The 17,000-nt window shown below is 41.5% G+C and overlaps 1 long non-coding RNA gene across 1 annotated transcript; it reads left to right on the forward strand.

Moving 5' to 3' along the window:
* The first annotated feature begins 3,600 nt into the window (after positions 1 to 3,600).
* LOC145432640 (uncharacterized) lies at positions 3,601 to 9,599 on the forward strand. Its single transcript, XR_013912911.1, has 3 exons — positions 3,601 to 3,732; positions 6,172 to 6,331; positions 9,466 to 9,599. It is a non-coding gene; the product is annotated as an uncharacterized LOC145432640 (long non-coding RNA).
* Positions 9,600 to 17,000: the final 7,401 nt, after the last annotated feature.

Below are 17,000 nucleotides of genomic sequence, written 5' to 3' on the forward strand. Positions count from 1 at the left end.
CAGTTTTGGGATTGGGAATAATTCATCTGTCTGAAGATCAGTGTTTGTGATCGAAGTGCCGTCCAGTCCAGCAATGGAGACTCAAGGTGAAGACAAAGAAAAAACGTAAGAAAATTATCTAATTTAATTAATTCTGTATGTACCAACTGATTCTTCGTCAATGCAAAAAGTTATGTTCCTATTCATTACAGTATTTGGACAACATGGAGAGAATGTCTCATTTATTATTATTAGACCTATAATATGCCTTTCAAATTGCAACTGTCCGAGATTGTGGTATTGGGCGGAAGCCAAGGTTGGGAGAAAAAACTGAAAGGAGCAAATCTTGATCATCATTGACTATGGTGTCCTTGTAATCAACTGCAAGTATTGGTACCTATATGTGTGATTACTGATTACGTTACTACTATATAATGCAGGTCATGAATACCACTATCACGCAGCACTCTTATATGCAGGGTTGCCATCGACATGGACCCAAAAATAAGGACAGTCGAAAATTAGATTAGCATTAAAAAGCGTTTTTGTGCATACTTTGTAATTATATGAGCCGTGGCATAAGGCATTCCATACTTTTCGCCAGAAACAATCTGTTCCAGCAACTCTTTGTTTTTAGAAAGTGCTTCATGGATCTCACGACAGCTCAGGTCTAGATTTACCTTTACGCAGCGCCGAAACAGCACTTCGTCAGCCCCCCTCCCCAACCCAAAAAAACGTTGGTCTAGGTCAGTGTTTCTCAACCCCGAGTCCGCGCACTCATTTGAAGGTGCTTGGTGAGTCCGCGAACACAGGAATCTTCAGTAACTTAATCGGCTCGGCACACATTTTCTTCACTTCCGATATGATTTCGGAACATGTAATTGACAGACCTACGGGGCTCGTTCACTTTCGGACCAAAGTCATTGCAGCCTTACGGAGAAAATAGCTTTGTGGTCCGAAAGTGAATCAGGGATATATAGAACTATATATCCCTGAAGTGAATGAGCCCCGTCTTGGTCCGGTTTCGTCAAATTCCGATTTGAGGATTAGGCTGAGTGATTTGCAAAATACTTATTTTGAAATGTTAGTAACCCTAATAGCTGTCATAAAAAATGCATAGATACCTCAAATATGTGACTGGCGGCACTCAACTTCAATAGTGCTTTCAGAACTACATTCATTGCAGTAGAATTTATTACCTCGGTGACTTTTCGGGTTCCCTTATCAAGAATTAACGGCTCCATAAAAAGGATACAGAGTTTGTATACAATCTTTCAATATTCCATTAATATATTCCGCTGATTGTCTGTGTAACGTCTTCTGAGTATTGTATAATTTCATTCTCTATTATCCCCTTATTATGACTACCGGAGTACCGGTACAGCTGACTTTGGCCAGCTACCGTTCCTTTTTATCATTGCATTGTTACGTCCTATTTTGCCAATTTGGATTTTGTTTGAATTTCGCTCTATATGCTTCTTATTGTGCCGTTACCTCTGTTGATAAGGGGCATACGAAATTCCTGCAAGGTAATAAATTATACTCCAGTCAATGTAGTTTTGAAAGCAATATTAGAGATACCTCAATAAGCGATGTTTGGCCACGTATATTTCAAACGCAAGAATAACGAAACAGCACCACTACAAATTGATCGGGGATAGAATAGCGAATGGCAAAGCATACCTGTCCAGTTTGAGTTTCTTTTCTTCGAGGCTGCTCCCCTGTAATGACCAAGTGTTAAAAACGAGCGTTGTAAGGCAACAAAATATGCGAGGCGTCACGAAAATCGCCGGTCAGGTCAACGATATTATATGCGAGCGCAACCTATTTACCTAATATACTGCTTCATAAATATAGGTGTACCACGTTCCCTTTTAACAATGACAATCTCATTTTATATCGACAATACGACACAGTATTTCGATATCGAATCCAACGCGATGAATGACAGCCACACCACCATTCTGTTCGTGAACGGAACGCATCGAAAATGTTTGGTTGGTTATTTCCACCCAATATTAGGAAAATCGAATTTTAATTTCAAGAATCGTTAGAATATGGATTTGGGCATGGAATTTAAAATTTAAAATTTACTTGCGACTGAACAATATATTCATATTGAATTATACCCGCACATTGACGGGATATGTTGGATGCACAGAACTTCAATATGCAATTAAATAATATATTTACAATAAAATAAAACCAATTATCTTTTGTTGAAATACGTCAGTTATTAGCGTATATCAGCTTGGCAGGGTTGTAATGACTCGAGTCATGACTCGACTCGAGTCAGACTCGAATCACGATTTTCGGATGACTCGACTCGACTCGAGTCATTTTCTCAAAATACGGAAATGACTCGACTCGACTCGAGTCAATCTGTGTATTGACCCGACTTGGACTCGAGTCATTGCGCATGACTCGAAGCAAATCATTGACTCGAGATTCAGACGGCGAAGACCGACATTTCATTGTAATTTCGAAGCCAACACACTATTAAGATTTCGTTTGTTGGTACTGGTGCTTGAAAATGCGACCAGAAACTGCTAAAAGTGAGGAAAGTTGATATATTATAAATGCGAAGCTTTCAATATCATGACCAAACAGAGTTTAAAAAGTGGGTTTAGGAAGACTTTAACTGGAAACTGAGCCGTCAACACAATGACTTGGACTCGGACTCGAGTCATAATACCATGACTCGGACTCGATCCTCTGTCCGCTGACTTGGACTCGGACTTGACTCGGTGGGAATTGAAAATGACTCGACTTGACTCGAGTCAAAAAGATGAAAGTGAGATTGACTTGTGACTCGAAGCCGTGTGACTTGGTTACAACCCTGCAGCTTGGGACATAATACAACATGAATCGTCGATCCGCTGATCGTGAGAATAAGGTCGATCCACGTAACATAAACGAAATCTGTACCTCTTTGTCTGTGACTTGAGATCCACTGATACTTGACACTGTCACACTGTCACCAGCGGTCTGCTACAATGTGTAGATGTGTAAACTAGATTGTCGATGTGTAAACTAGCACTGCTACGTCATCTCTTGCATCCATCATCAACGCATTATTGAATTCTACAATTGGCAGACAATTACCAGGGAAGAGCGAAACGAGAGAGTAGCTCAAGAGAAAAAGAGCCAGACAGCATTGTTGCGTCCCAATGCCAATCTCCATAACAATGAAAAATTCCAGGCTGCTTGTGGGAGTTCCAGGGCCACGAGCGGAATAAAATTTATATTTTCGTAATCAGTGCAGAGTCCGCTTTCGATTGATACCCGTTTCACCAACTTTAATGCTCGGCAAGCCGGACAAAAATGACCGTCAAATTGCCTGTAGCCAAATGCAAATCGTGACGTGATACAATTTCCCTGAGGCGTGAGATTTGCCTGTGTTGACCCCATATAGGACGCTATGATGCTACTATCAAGTAGATTTATTGATCCGGTTAATCATCCGATAAGACCGATATATACTCACATAAACTTCATGGTCAAAAGGTCATATATATGGTGTACGTGAAATATCGAATGGTCGTAATGGACCGTAAATGTTGTATTGATATGGTTTAACTGCAAAGCACGCTAAAACTTATTCATGCCCATTTCTCCATTTCACAGTACCTCCCGCTATTGAGATGGCCCCGAACCATGGACTAACTAAATACGATTGGTCAGAAAAGGAGGCGGAGATACTATGCTTCACTAATCACGCCACGCCTGGGTTTCAAATATAATGGACTCTCGGTAAGCACATTATCTAAACCAGTGGTAATCGTACATCCGGATCAGCTGTTCACTTTATATCATAGTCCAGTGGTTCCCAAACGGTGGGGAATTCAATGGTTTCTGGACGCATTTGTTCAAAACTATATATTAGGCCGTTAGGGTTACCATACGTCCTCTTTTAAGAGGATTTGTCCTCTTTTTTGACTTTTTTGAAAGTGTCCTCGGAGGACGCCCTTTTGTCCTCTTTTTTGAGATTTTGTCCTCTTTTTTGAAAACTTAGGTCACATTTAGAGCAAAATGCGAGTGATATGCCGTAAATGAGCACAGAAGTGACGCTCCGGCGGGTATTTCGGAGTGAAAAACGGTGATTTGAGCTCTGAGCGAAGAGTTGACCTTTTTTTTAGTCAACCACCTAGCAATGCGGAGAGAAAAACGGTATTTTGAGCTCTGAGCGGAAAGTTAACCTTTTTTTTAGTCAACCGAACACAAAGTGGGAAAAATTCACTGATTTTAGAGAATTCTTCTCCGGTTTTGCAAGTCTCAAATTTCTGAAAAAGTGTCCTCTTTTTAGATTTTCAAAATATGGTAAGCCTACTATATATAGGAAAGTCTACATATTCACGGAGACACATGCGCAATTACCGTTACCAGTCAACTGCTCTGGAATATATGTAACGAGAATTCTACCTTGCATGTCGCATTTCACAGTGACATTTTTGTAGTGTTATGTTGATATGTAATGTATACGAATAAAGATTCTCTCTCTCTCTCTCTCTATTGCGTGTTGTTCACAACACCTCATTTTAACTCTGGATGGCCAGTCACAAACGCATCCAGCACGACTAGTTTGACGTGAAAAAACGCTTTCGCGAAATTTTAAGCGTTACTGGTATCGGTTCACAATACGTTTTATGTTGCAGTTATAGGCGATTGTCTTGCGTACTGTTGTGGTTGTGTGTCATGTGTAGTCAAACCAGCAAATAGTTGCTCTGTAATGACAAAAGTGCTGGGTAGTGGGGAACAGGACCGTAACTGCCGCACCCCGAAACCCCAATTGGGGAGGGGGCGAGCTCGAAGGGGCCCAAATTTATTTCATGAATTAACATAAATTTAAGTATCTTTGAAAATTCATGCCACTTTTTCAAACAAATTTCGCGCTGGTTGCGCGATTTAATATTGCCAATTATCTAATTATTGGGTACCCTTCCCCCACGAAAATACGTAGAATTTATAGAAATTGAGACTTCGGCTTCGGCTATTACTGCGCCACGACGCACCAAGGCATATGAAGTTATAGGCCATGTAACATGCAACTCCGAGAAGTGTGCCAGAACGATCAGCAGCGAGAAGATCTTACCCGAGAAGGAATGCCCTTGTCGTGACCCACAACTTCGATATATATACAATATACATATATTTTTAATTGGCTAAATGGCTGGTGCCGAATGTCCCTGCCTGGCGATGTGAGCCCCACAGGACAAATGCCATCCCGCAGGGAAAAATTTCCAATTTACCAATTTACCAATACCAATTTGAAATCGTGTGTGCCTTTTAGTTTTGGTGATTTCCATATCTTTTGACGTAGCAGATATAGGAGGTCACGGAATATAGCATATAATATAACGAAGTCAAATATACCAACGGGTCCGCCCGAAGATGTTCAATTCTTATTTAGGGGTCCTACCTTTTCCAACACACCTCCATCAGCTGTACCAGTAAATCTGGTTACGTAAGGAGAGAGGGTATGAAAAATGGATAGCAAAATATATGCAATTCCCGATCATATTGACCGATTCAAACACGAATTATATATAATTTTCGCGCTTAGCCGAAATAGGGGAAAAGCGTACAGGATCAGCGGGGCTGAGGGGGTTATGGGGGCCCTATACCAACGTTTCTTTGACGGGGCTAACAAAGTGCTGTTACGGATCAGGTGGGGAATGAAGGCTCGGAATAAATCTGAAGTGGGGAATGAAGACAAAAAGGTTGGGAACCACTGTCATAGTCTGACAAAGTTCTTTGACAAAAGAATCGATTACTACTGATTTCTTTTTAATTAAAATCGATTGAGATTACAATTACATGTTGCAATCGATTAAGATTACTAATCACGATCACCCCATGCCTGGCTTCGACTGAAAATTTCCGGATCGGGATGGTGTGGAGAATATGACGTTGCAGATAGCTCAATATTCATAATTTGTAGAGTCATTAATCGTTTTGGTCACGAAGATGCACACTACAGTTTCGAAAGTTAATGACCTCCGATCAACTGCTAAAAGCGCATGACTGTCCCCATCAAACCTACTTTTTAACATGTCCAGTAAATTGCTGCTTCTACTTGTAATTGAGTAGAAATTTACCGCGTTAAACCAACTTGAGTGGCAGCACTAACTACTTTGACCACCTCCGCACGAGACGCCACTCACCCGTTTACGATACGTGCGTTGTATTTAGACGGACAAGCGATAAATAATGTCTCCGAAACAAGAAATGTGAAGCGCGAACGTGGCGGATATCTGATTCAACTCAACTCCACCCTCGTCGTGCCGTTGGAAAAACGCTGGCAGCAGGACTCCGTATTACATGCAGACAACGCAACGGGAAAGGGCTCCGCGTATGTATCTCATATGTATACGCAGTAGCATACGCTACATGCCTGTCCTCTGGATGTAATCGGAAGACACGATTGCGTAGACTATAGATAATTAAAGCGAAATGCCAGTAAGCTAATTCGAACCTACCTTATGATTCAACTGAAAATATTTTATGAAAACTGTACAGCGAAACGAGCCAAGGTTGGTGTACAGACATTTATTTCATCATGAGACTGGGCACTGATTTGCAGGTCGTGTTATTTTTGGCATACGCCAAAACTACCAAAAATAGCTTATTTTTGGCATCTTTCCGATTTTATTTTTGGCAGATTTGGCATTGCCAGGAATTCATATCTGTATACTCGAATTACCGATGTTAAACGCCGCACAGTGTAATCTATCATACGACAGTCGCAAAACGTTCAGGACAGTATCCACTTTGTGTCATCAAACAGCGGTAGTAAAAACCGAATTGACAACGATGTTTGAAAGTCAATTCACAAAACCGACCAACTGCTTCTGCACTATCTTATTCGAATAGCGATTCGATATGCGTGCATAATTACCTGCATTTCACACAGATCACAATACCGCTTACGATAACAATTCAAAATCGTTACTGATACGTTTGAATCACAGCCCTTCACTCGCTAACTGATGGTTAGAAATCACGAGTGGCAATATAATATGAAACAATATTGAGGTTGAGAACCCCTGGTCTAGACTCTAGACTGCAGTGGTCGGGAACCTATGGCTCGCGAGCCATATATGGCTCTTTTGGGCAAAAAGTATGGCTCTTTGCGAAAATTCTAATTTTGTGCATAATTGATCAATATTGCAGCAACTTGTTATTAAATCTTCAGCACGACCAGTATAATCATTCTTGTGGCAGTATAAACATGTCTTTGAGAGGTGAATACAGTGGCGTATTCAGGGTTAGGGGCTCGGACCCCGTTTCAAAATCATCAAATCTAAGTTGCTGTCTCGTCTCGCATGCGCCACGAAATCTCGGATTGCACGATGCGTTGATTGCTCAATGAGAATAGCAGACAAGGCGACGCCTGTATGACAATGCAGTTTTCAAATACACATTGTCTTCCTGATCTACGGCGAGAAATGAACTCCGTGGAATTGACATTCACAATTACAAATTCAAATTACAAACAACGCCATAGTGATCCACGTTCTTGATTGAAAACGAAGCTTTGTAGTTGCTGTTCAAATGTAGGCGTGTGGCACAACGTTGTGTTACCGACGAATACTTTGAGAATTGAGAAATCGAATCGGAATCGGTGCGGCTATTACATTCAATTATTACACTGGTCAACAGAACGAAAAGAAAATTGGGCAGAACATCTAAAAGCCGTTTCTGGGGTTTTCGAGGTTGCTGATTATGAATATTACATTAGTAATTAGAGATTGGCTCTTGTACCCCTCAAAAAGTCCAAAATTACTCTATTTACCATTGAATACACTTGGCAAGAAGAAAATCGTAGTTTTTTTAATTTTATACTGCACTTCAATAGATAATAATTGACTATGAAGAACCCTCATGTCGTCCCATGGGTTATTTACAAAACAAGAGCCAATTTGAGAAAACCAAGGTCATTTTCAGAATCAGCGCCCTCCAGAACCACCAAACACACTCTTACTTTGGATGCCTAAAATATGTGTTGACCAGTCAAGTGTTATCAGTTATTATAAAGTATATGATATTTACGATGAATTGCGCTATGCTAATCCCGGCCGTGCCTCACCAATGTCTTACCTCCCCTTTCACGCTATATTTTCGAACAATAAATAGGTAAGTTGCGTGATTTTCGTAGTAAAAATGTTCAAAATCTAGTAGACAGGTAAGGCACTGCCTCACGTGCCACCCCTGAAACCACGTCACTGACGCATCACACATTACAGTTGGTATGCATGCTGCTGTGTAGTGACCATCATGTTTGACTCCGCCTACTTATGTCCCCCATGGGTCCTCGCATTTAAGAATATCGTCAAGACGAACCTACGATCCCGTGTAACTGACGAAAGTCGACGAATTTACGCTAACATGACGTCCCAATTTTTCAATTGTGACGTATTAGTTGATTAAAACGTATGGCTCGTTGGAAGTTAAGATGGAAAATATGGGGTCAATATGGCTCTTCGGACAAAAAAGGTTCCCGACCACTGCTCTAGAGGGTTACCATATTTTGAAATAGGGAAAGTTGGTTTCAAATATTTACTGGAAATCATGTTGTGTTGACTAAAAAAGTTCTGCGCTTTGACTTGACACCTGAATTACCCACTTTTTAACGATATGATATTGGCCTAAAAAACATTTAGGCGAAGGGGTACATTTCTTCAAAAATGAGGACGCATGGTAACCCTGCTATTGTCCAACGTGATTGCACGACATGCTGACATTTTCATTAACAAGTTGAAAGTAAATGGGATTATATACGCGTCGACTTGAATACAGCAAGGGTCGCGCGTGTCGGCTTCGTGATGTCACAAAAATGCACGAGAGGTGACGACAGGAAAATTCCTTGGCATTTAGCTACATCCCTCTATTTGCTGGATATCATTTACTACCCGGGTTGATCAATCAACAGTATATTGTAAATCCAGGTATCAGTACTCGACTATTTTCATTACATAGATCTCTTGGACGGTAGACCGCGGCCTTCCGAAGGGTTCACAGGCCTTAGTTTAGGAATTTAGCGTTACACACTTGTTTTGTCGCTTCATGCAGACTCGTTTCAATACTTGTTTACATTTCTATTTAAAACTTTCAGAAACATCTATATTCTGGTAGGTGCCAAATATACCAAAAAATAGCTCATTTTTGGGATTTTACACTTATTTTGGTTCCCGAAATGCCGAAAACAACACGACCTGCTGATTTGGTATGAGCTGTAGGCCTATTCTATTTTTGTGGTATTAACATCACAACAAAAAACAACAATAACAACTCACAAAGGGGATTGTGGCATGCCCTAAAGCTACTTACTCTCCACATTACAAAATCCTAAGTTCAAAAATTAAGTTGTTTTGCCTAAAGGACTGTTAACATGCGTGGTACAAGCTGTCTCAAACATTACCGCATAAGAAATGAGCGGCTACGCCGGTGCTGCAAGCTATACACACCAATCCGTTTCCCGTTCAGCTCTCCATTGCGCCCTCGCGACTACCGCGCGTTCCTACAGGAAACGTACGCCGCCGTCCGTCACGTGACTTGCCGCGTAGTCAGCAACGAAACCTGGGCCAAAACCAAGGAACAGTCGGCCTGGGTGGTGCGAGGAGGCGTGTGACCTCATGGCGACTGGTTACACGACCGGATTTTTACCGGGGTCTTCCCGTTTCAGTGCTGCGCGACGGGGCTCGGACAGGAACACACTGTATTACTTTGTGGTCGGCGGTTCTGCGATTCTTGTAGTGGTGCTTGCTGTAATATCCCTGCTGGTACTGCGGCGGAGATGCGGAACCCAGCCGGAGAATCCGGATAAAGAAAGTACGATGCGAACATCCTTTTTTCGTTGTTCGTTTAACTATGTAAAGCTTGCGATTTGTTGCAGGTGATGACGGCGAATATGGATTTTCCAATCCGTTTGGAGATATTCCCGCTTCCGAAAAAGGTGATGTGATTATTGGCGGGGACTTGGCTAGGATTAAACGGGGGGGTATTTATTTTCGACTGCCACGTGACAAATGGATATAGGGTCGCGATGCGAATGCTAATCGTCTGATTAAAAACTGTTACTGGTGGCAAACCTACTGCGCTGGCCGCTGGGTTAAAAGTCTCACCAAAATGTTATCCAATTTTATGCGCCACGATTAGCAGTTTTAATTAGACGATTACCATTCTCCTGGATAAGCTAACTCTATGATCTCCGCCTTCGAGCAGTAGTTCCCAACCTGCGGATTCTCCACTCAAACATGATTATGGAATTAGTAGGGGGTCCAACTTTAGGGTTGTAAGGACGAGGTACGCCATGAAATTACGAATTTTTTCATGTTGTTATGACAAAATGTTAAATATGATATTATAGTTATTTCCATAATCGTGGATACAATCTTTCGCGCCGTCGTAGGGTGGCACACGAAACACACTCCATAAGGGCTGGAGTATTCGACTCATTTTCACCCATTGGGATGGGCGTGAAATCCAAATATTATACTCAGAAAGTGCCGTTTTCCACCTTACACAACGAGGGAAATCGGCGAAATACACGAATTACGTTTACAGTGCAATATCCTACGAACCTGTGGTGTATTTGCTGTATCGGAGCCCGGAATTTCCCAGCCTTTATATGTTCAGGGACCTGATAGGGTCATACCCCCGAATATAGACAAGACGTTCTATTGTGAGTGCCAGAGGCCAAGATTATGTATGAAATGTAACATTTCTCGTATATTTCCACGCACAGTTTACTGCCCAACAGACTATGTTATATGTGGTACAATATCACGCCTTTCAAGACCGCAAAAAGTATGAAAATCGTCTGGTAAATTACACAAGGCCTCCGTATCCATCTCATACCTATACACTTATCAAAGCGATTTCCCTGCCAGTGACATCACACCACACGTCTTGGAGCTCATAGCGTATCAGTCTGCACCTGGTAAATGTTTGAACTTATTTTGTACAAGTAATTTTCCCAAATTTCGCATTTTACGAAATGATGTGCAGCAACAATACATGTATTGTATTTATTGTTATTTGCAGTATAAATACATGGTAGTATAAATTCAAGTTCTATATTATTGGTACAAGACCCGTATTTATTGGCTACGGGACCGTTACTTGGCAATATCTGATCCAATGATTGCTTGGAGAGGAATAAGCTGCGTGACGCAATAATGAAGTTTCGGAGAACGAAAATTCTACACCAAAAAATACTAAATAGAATTGGCAACGATATCACCATGACCAGTTTATAGCAGAATTACCGACACGCATTATAGTTTACACAGTGCTGAGTTATTTGCATAGCTAATGGTACAAAATGGTTGCAAGGTAGCTTCTCAGCCTTGTCATTATAGCAAGACTGCACACTTGAAATCGACACACGTTCGCCCAGGGACTGTCCGTTGGATGACAAAGAATAGAAATTAAAGTATGTTTAATTTAAATTGATAGAAGATTTATCTCTTCCGAAAGACGCACCGGCAACCTGTGGCTATTGTTACTCTGGTGTATCTCCCGCTATCCATTTTACCCAACTCCTGCTTCGTTATTCTTTCAACCCTATATTCGCCTTTGCTCTTCGCACTTCGAAGTATCTGCATGGTCACCGGATCTTGACAGAGTTTTTGCGGGCATAGTTTGGTGGTAAATTTCACCCCATCCTTGCATGCGACCTTAGCGTCGATGTGCGGTACCATCGATTCGCTGACCATTGCTAAGCTGGTGATTTTACAACGTCGTCTGGACACTTTCGGTACCGTCCTGTTAATAGTAATACTTTCATTACGAGGGGGCAGTATTTGGATATCACCGATCAATTCGCATGTTGGATATTCATAATGATCTAATCATAATCTCGGTATTTATCAATCACACATACCCGAATCGTAATTCTTTGGTAGGCCTGCATCCGCCCGTCGCGCTCAGTAGTAATAACACAGCAGTTATGCACACGGCTGTCCCCTGTGACAAAACGAAGGTTAACTTGTTTACTAGCAAAGTGAGTCCACAAAGTTCTTATCATCGGGGCAGGTAAGAGAAGTCGAAACGGATCATAAATACCGTAACGAACGTCGATTATCGTGACTTGTATGTTTATTAAACGGAGGATTAACCAGTATAACGTAAACGTAATAAACGCCAAATGGCGTTGTAAAACGATTTTCATGGTAGGCGTGGATACTGAATAGCGTATACCTTCATTGTGTCGTATCAGCTATTGTCGTCTGTGTGTGCTGTCTGTCTTTGGTATCTCGAAGTTCCTATAATACTCATGCTCAGTACATCGGTCACACTTTTATACCGATACGACACGAAACTTGCCATTGATGTGTAGGTAGGCTACAGTGTATTCGCATCGGTACAATTTAAGTATGGGCAAATCCGCTCGTTGTCAGTACCATAATCAGTTGCTGTACGCTGAATTAATACCGTAAGAACCACAGTTCCTGGCTTGCATTGTTGCTACCATTTCCAAATTCCCAAGACGTTGTGTTCGTCACTGCGTCTTAGAATGGGTCTGTTGCGTAAACTGTATCGTTGGGCATATTTTTTCGGTAACGTGACGGGTCTATTCTCTAGTCCAAGTATCTAGGCAGGGATTTAACTATGTGACACTGACCATCTTCCTCTTGCGATGGAATGCGCTTTTATTGGTATAACGAGTCTAACGGAAATGTTTTACGAGGCAGAAGGATATAGTTTATGTCATTCGTGTTTCGTGGCCGCGGAAACACGCGTATCAGACAACGGGATCGACTAATCTTTGTCCCATCGGTTAACAACACTGGAAGGGTCGGGAGACGGGAGTGTACAATTTTGTGTGGAAACGACATGAATATAAACGTTGAGCGGACACGTGTTGTTTTAGACCAGTGCTCGCTTTTCAATTTGTGATCTCAGTGTGTGACCCTGCTGATTGATATGGGATGCGCTTTTATATGTATAACAACTAACGAATCGAACGGAAATGTTTGACTTGGGATGAAGAATGGCTTATGTGATTCGTATTTCTTGGCCACGGAAGCGCGTGTATAATCACACTGACAGGTACATATATTAGGTCTCCATGTTAAACAACTGTGTTCATTCCTGCGATCGAATAGCTTCATAATCGCAGCTTTCTGTGGCATAGTAGCAAATCTTAGATAGAATTGTAGTTGTATAGTGCAGGGGCCGGCAACTTTTTGTGTGCAGGTGCCAAAATGTCAAAAAATGCCAAAGTATTACCAGCTCGAGTGTCAAACATTCAATTAATTATTATTTACCGTTTCAAGCAAGGAATACAACCAATCGTTTCCCTGCACCTGGCAACGGCATCCGTTACGCCAGTTATTCTTGAATTATATTATTGCTCGCGAAGGGAATAAGTTTGCCCATACCACTGTATCATTCAAGTCGGTTTGGTGTCACAGTAAGGTTGATCTGACATTAGACCTGCAAAGGTCGCGGTAAAGCAGAAAAGATTGTCGTTGCTCCAGATATATTGGAATCGCATGCACACCAGACGAAACTAAAAGTATATCTCCTGCCGAGAGACGAACACGGTTCCAAATTTGCATTTCGACACGGGGCGAACGTTTTGGTCAACACGAGGCGGTTATTTTGTTTCAAGGTTTTATCGCCAGCCATCATTTTGGCAACGCACACTCCGCACGGAGGCCGCATGGTCGCATGTTTTGCGAAACTATACGTCCAGGTCGTGTATTCTATTGCGTGAAAATTCCCAGCGCCGGAATGCAAGTTCATATAATAGTTGCGCTCCCGCAGGCTACACACTACACAGTTAACACTCCTAGACCAAAGCATCCAATCGGTTTCATGCGATATTCGGGTGACGTTCTTTCGAGGGTTGTAATGACTCGAGGCACGATTTTCTGATGACTCGACTTGACTCGAGTCATTTACTCAAAAAACGGAAATGACAAGACTCGACTCGAGTCAATATTTGGATTGACTCGACTTGTACTCGAGTCATCATTACGCATGACTCGACCCAAGTCATTGACTAGGCTTATTTTATATGACTTGAAGATGAAGAAATTTGCGAATCGTTATGGTTAGATCAACGCATCTGACGAATTCTGCCGACATCGCTATTTGTCACCACTGCTTTTTTTACACTCGTGCAAGTATATAGAAACCCATTTTACACTCTGCTCAATATCCATGTGGCAATACTCAGACGTCGAATACATTGTCCGATCAGGTCGAAAATGTCGGCGAAGCGACGCAAGATACTGATTTTATGGGATTATTATATCATTTGATTGCCCCAGTTGATACAATTGGCGACGTTTCAAACGTCAATATGTACTTAAGTACTGAGCTATTATGTGGCCTCGAGTCGTCGCTCGGTATCGTGTACAGTAGATTAATATAGGCAATCACCTAATTGAAATATGGGGTTTAAAATTAGCAATATGACGTCACGTGACGTCATGAGGTTCACGTTCGTCGTTCGTGTTCACACAGAACCTTTCAAAAAGGTTCACGTTCACACGAACCTGAACCTTTCAGAGGTTCACACCATCCCTACTAATAAGTGTGCAGTGTATTCTATGTATTCGAGATCTATAGGCTACCAATATATTTTACTTCAGTTAATAAAACTCGTAATAAAATAGCAGTGATTCGATTTAATACAAGCGAGGACGTGAGAGTTCAGTTTGAAGTGATTGTGATTAAATTCCTCTCCATTCTAATATTGACAAGTGCAGACATCCATGTAATTGATACACCACTCTCGCAAACATTTTTTCACGATAGTACAGGAGCAATCCGGAAAGGACAGATGACGAACGACATTCCGGTTTTTCGTTACTGTCCTGAAACATATTTCGTCCGTCATATGTACGCAATCTTTCGAATTCAGTTGTCTCGTTAACTCCTTGTCGTTACATACACCCGCAAATCGTTTACATACAAATTGTACTTGCTCGTTCTTCATCAAGGTTATTGCTGCTAGTTAGTGTCTACTCGTTGTTTCCTGACTTCAAACATGTACGTATTGCGGAAAAATTAAAGTGGTTTCTTAAAATTTGTATCGCCAAAAATTCTTACAAAACACCCCTGACACGTCCATTTCTTATAACTTTATATATTCCACAACCAATAGGCACAGAGAAGTAATGTGAGTTAGGTCATCCATTGATCCGGCAACTATAACACCATAGCAGACTTGGACAACTATAGATAAATCTAGTTATCTAATTGAAATAATTAGAGCGAATGACACTATTATAGTTCTAATCTAATTTGTGACATGTTGTTCTAATTCTAATTCTAATCTAACATCTGTTTTTTTTTATAAAAGCTACAAGAGACCTGTATCTTGCGAAACGAGTTAAGATTGGTGTAGAGCAGTGGTTCCCAACCTTTTTGTCTTCATTCCCACATCAGATTTATTGCGGGCCTTCATTCCCCATCAGAACCGTAACAGCACTTCGTCAACCCCCTCCAAAAAAAAACGTTGGTCTTGGGCCCCCACTGGGTGATTAACCCAACTTCTGGGGGGGGTTTCCCCCTCAGCCCCCCTGAGCCTGTACATTTTTCCCCGCTACTTATCATCTACATTGGGTCCACTGTTTAGTGCGCCGCCTTATTTCGACAAAACGCGCGAAGATCGAAAAATTTATATAATTCATGTTTGAATCGGTCAATATGATCGGGAATTGCATATATTTTGCTATCAATTTTTATCCCCTCTCTATGCTCACGTTATCAGATTTACCGGTAGAGCTGAGTGAGGTGTGTTGGAAAAGGTAGGAACCCTAAATATTAATTAAACAGCTTCGGGCGGACCCGTTGGTATATTGACTTCGTTACATTATGCTATATCATGACCTCCTATATCTGCCATGTCAAAAGATATGGAAATCACCAAAACTAAAAAGCACACACGAATTCAAATTGGTATTGCTTTGGCAAATAATTTTTCTATGCGTGACGGCATTTGTCCCGTGGGGTTCAGATCACCAGGACAGGAACATTCGGCGCAGGCCGTTTAGCCGCCGATGGACAACTAAGCATATATGTATGATGTATATTGTATTTACATCGAAGTTTTCGGTCACCACAAGGGCATTCCTTCTCGGTCAAGGTCTTCTCGCTGCTGATCGTTCTGGCACACTTCTCGGAGTCACATGTTACATGACCTATACATTAAAGGTTATGGCTGTTGATGAGAGAATTCTCAAATATGACTTCGGTCAATAGACAGAGGAATCACCATGAGCTGGCATACATATGTACCCTGCACCGCCATGTCTGCTTCTCTCTGATCAATCAACACAAGGTGCCATCCTAAATTACGGTTTTAAGGCGTGCGATAAGCCCGGTACCCCAGATTTACGATGGTATCAATTCATTAGGTGGCGAGATAGCGTAGTGGTATATAGCCGTATGTTGCCCACCCCTGTTATAGCGCGAAGCGAGTGAAGCTTGCTGTGTAGAACAGACATTGCCAGCCGCATGCTCATTAAATAGATTCTGGTTTGATATGAACTGTAAATGTAAACAATATGCGTAAATCAGCAGTCCGTATAACATCTTTCTATCGCCACTTGATTCGTGATTTCTCCGCATATTTCTCACCATAATAGCAGAACCGATGTAATTGACGACATTTGTAATCCAGTAACAAGCAGTCGAGTGATTTGTATAAACATTAAACAATCACTTGTCCTGTTTTAAGATGTTCCAATTTACCTTATATAGCTATGATTGTACGGGAGACATTCCATATTCATATTGAAGTGCTGTAAACCCGAATATTGTCGGCTGGCACACGTCAAGGGTTATCGTCAGCAACTAGTAGAGAATTCATTGTGGAGAAGGAATATAGCTATGTGGTATGGGTTAAAGTTGATGTTATTTCCTTAGCGTGCTTTGCCGGTATATAGCGAGTGTCGTAAAACTTTATGGCCTAGTTTTGCAATAGCATTAGCACACATGGGTTTACATCGACTCGTGATTGATAGCCGAATTTTAGTTCTTTTAAAAATGGAAAAAGA

This window comes from Botryllus schlosseri, unplaced genomic scaffold (genome assembly GCF_051294905.1).
Source record: "Botryllus schlosseri isolate E-star unplaced genomic scaffold, Bs_hap1 Bs53a, whole genome shotgun sequence".
Classification (NCBI taxonomy): Eukaryota; Metazoa; Chordata; class Ascidiacea; order Stolidobranchia; family Styelidae; genus Botryllus; species Botryllus schlosseri.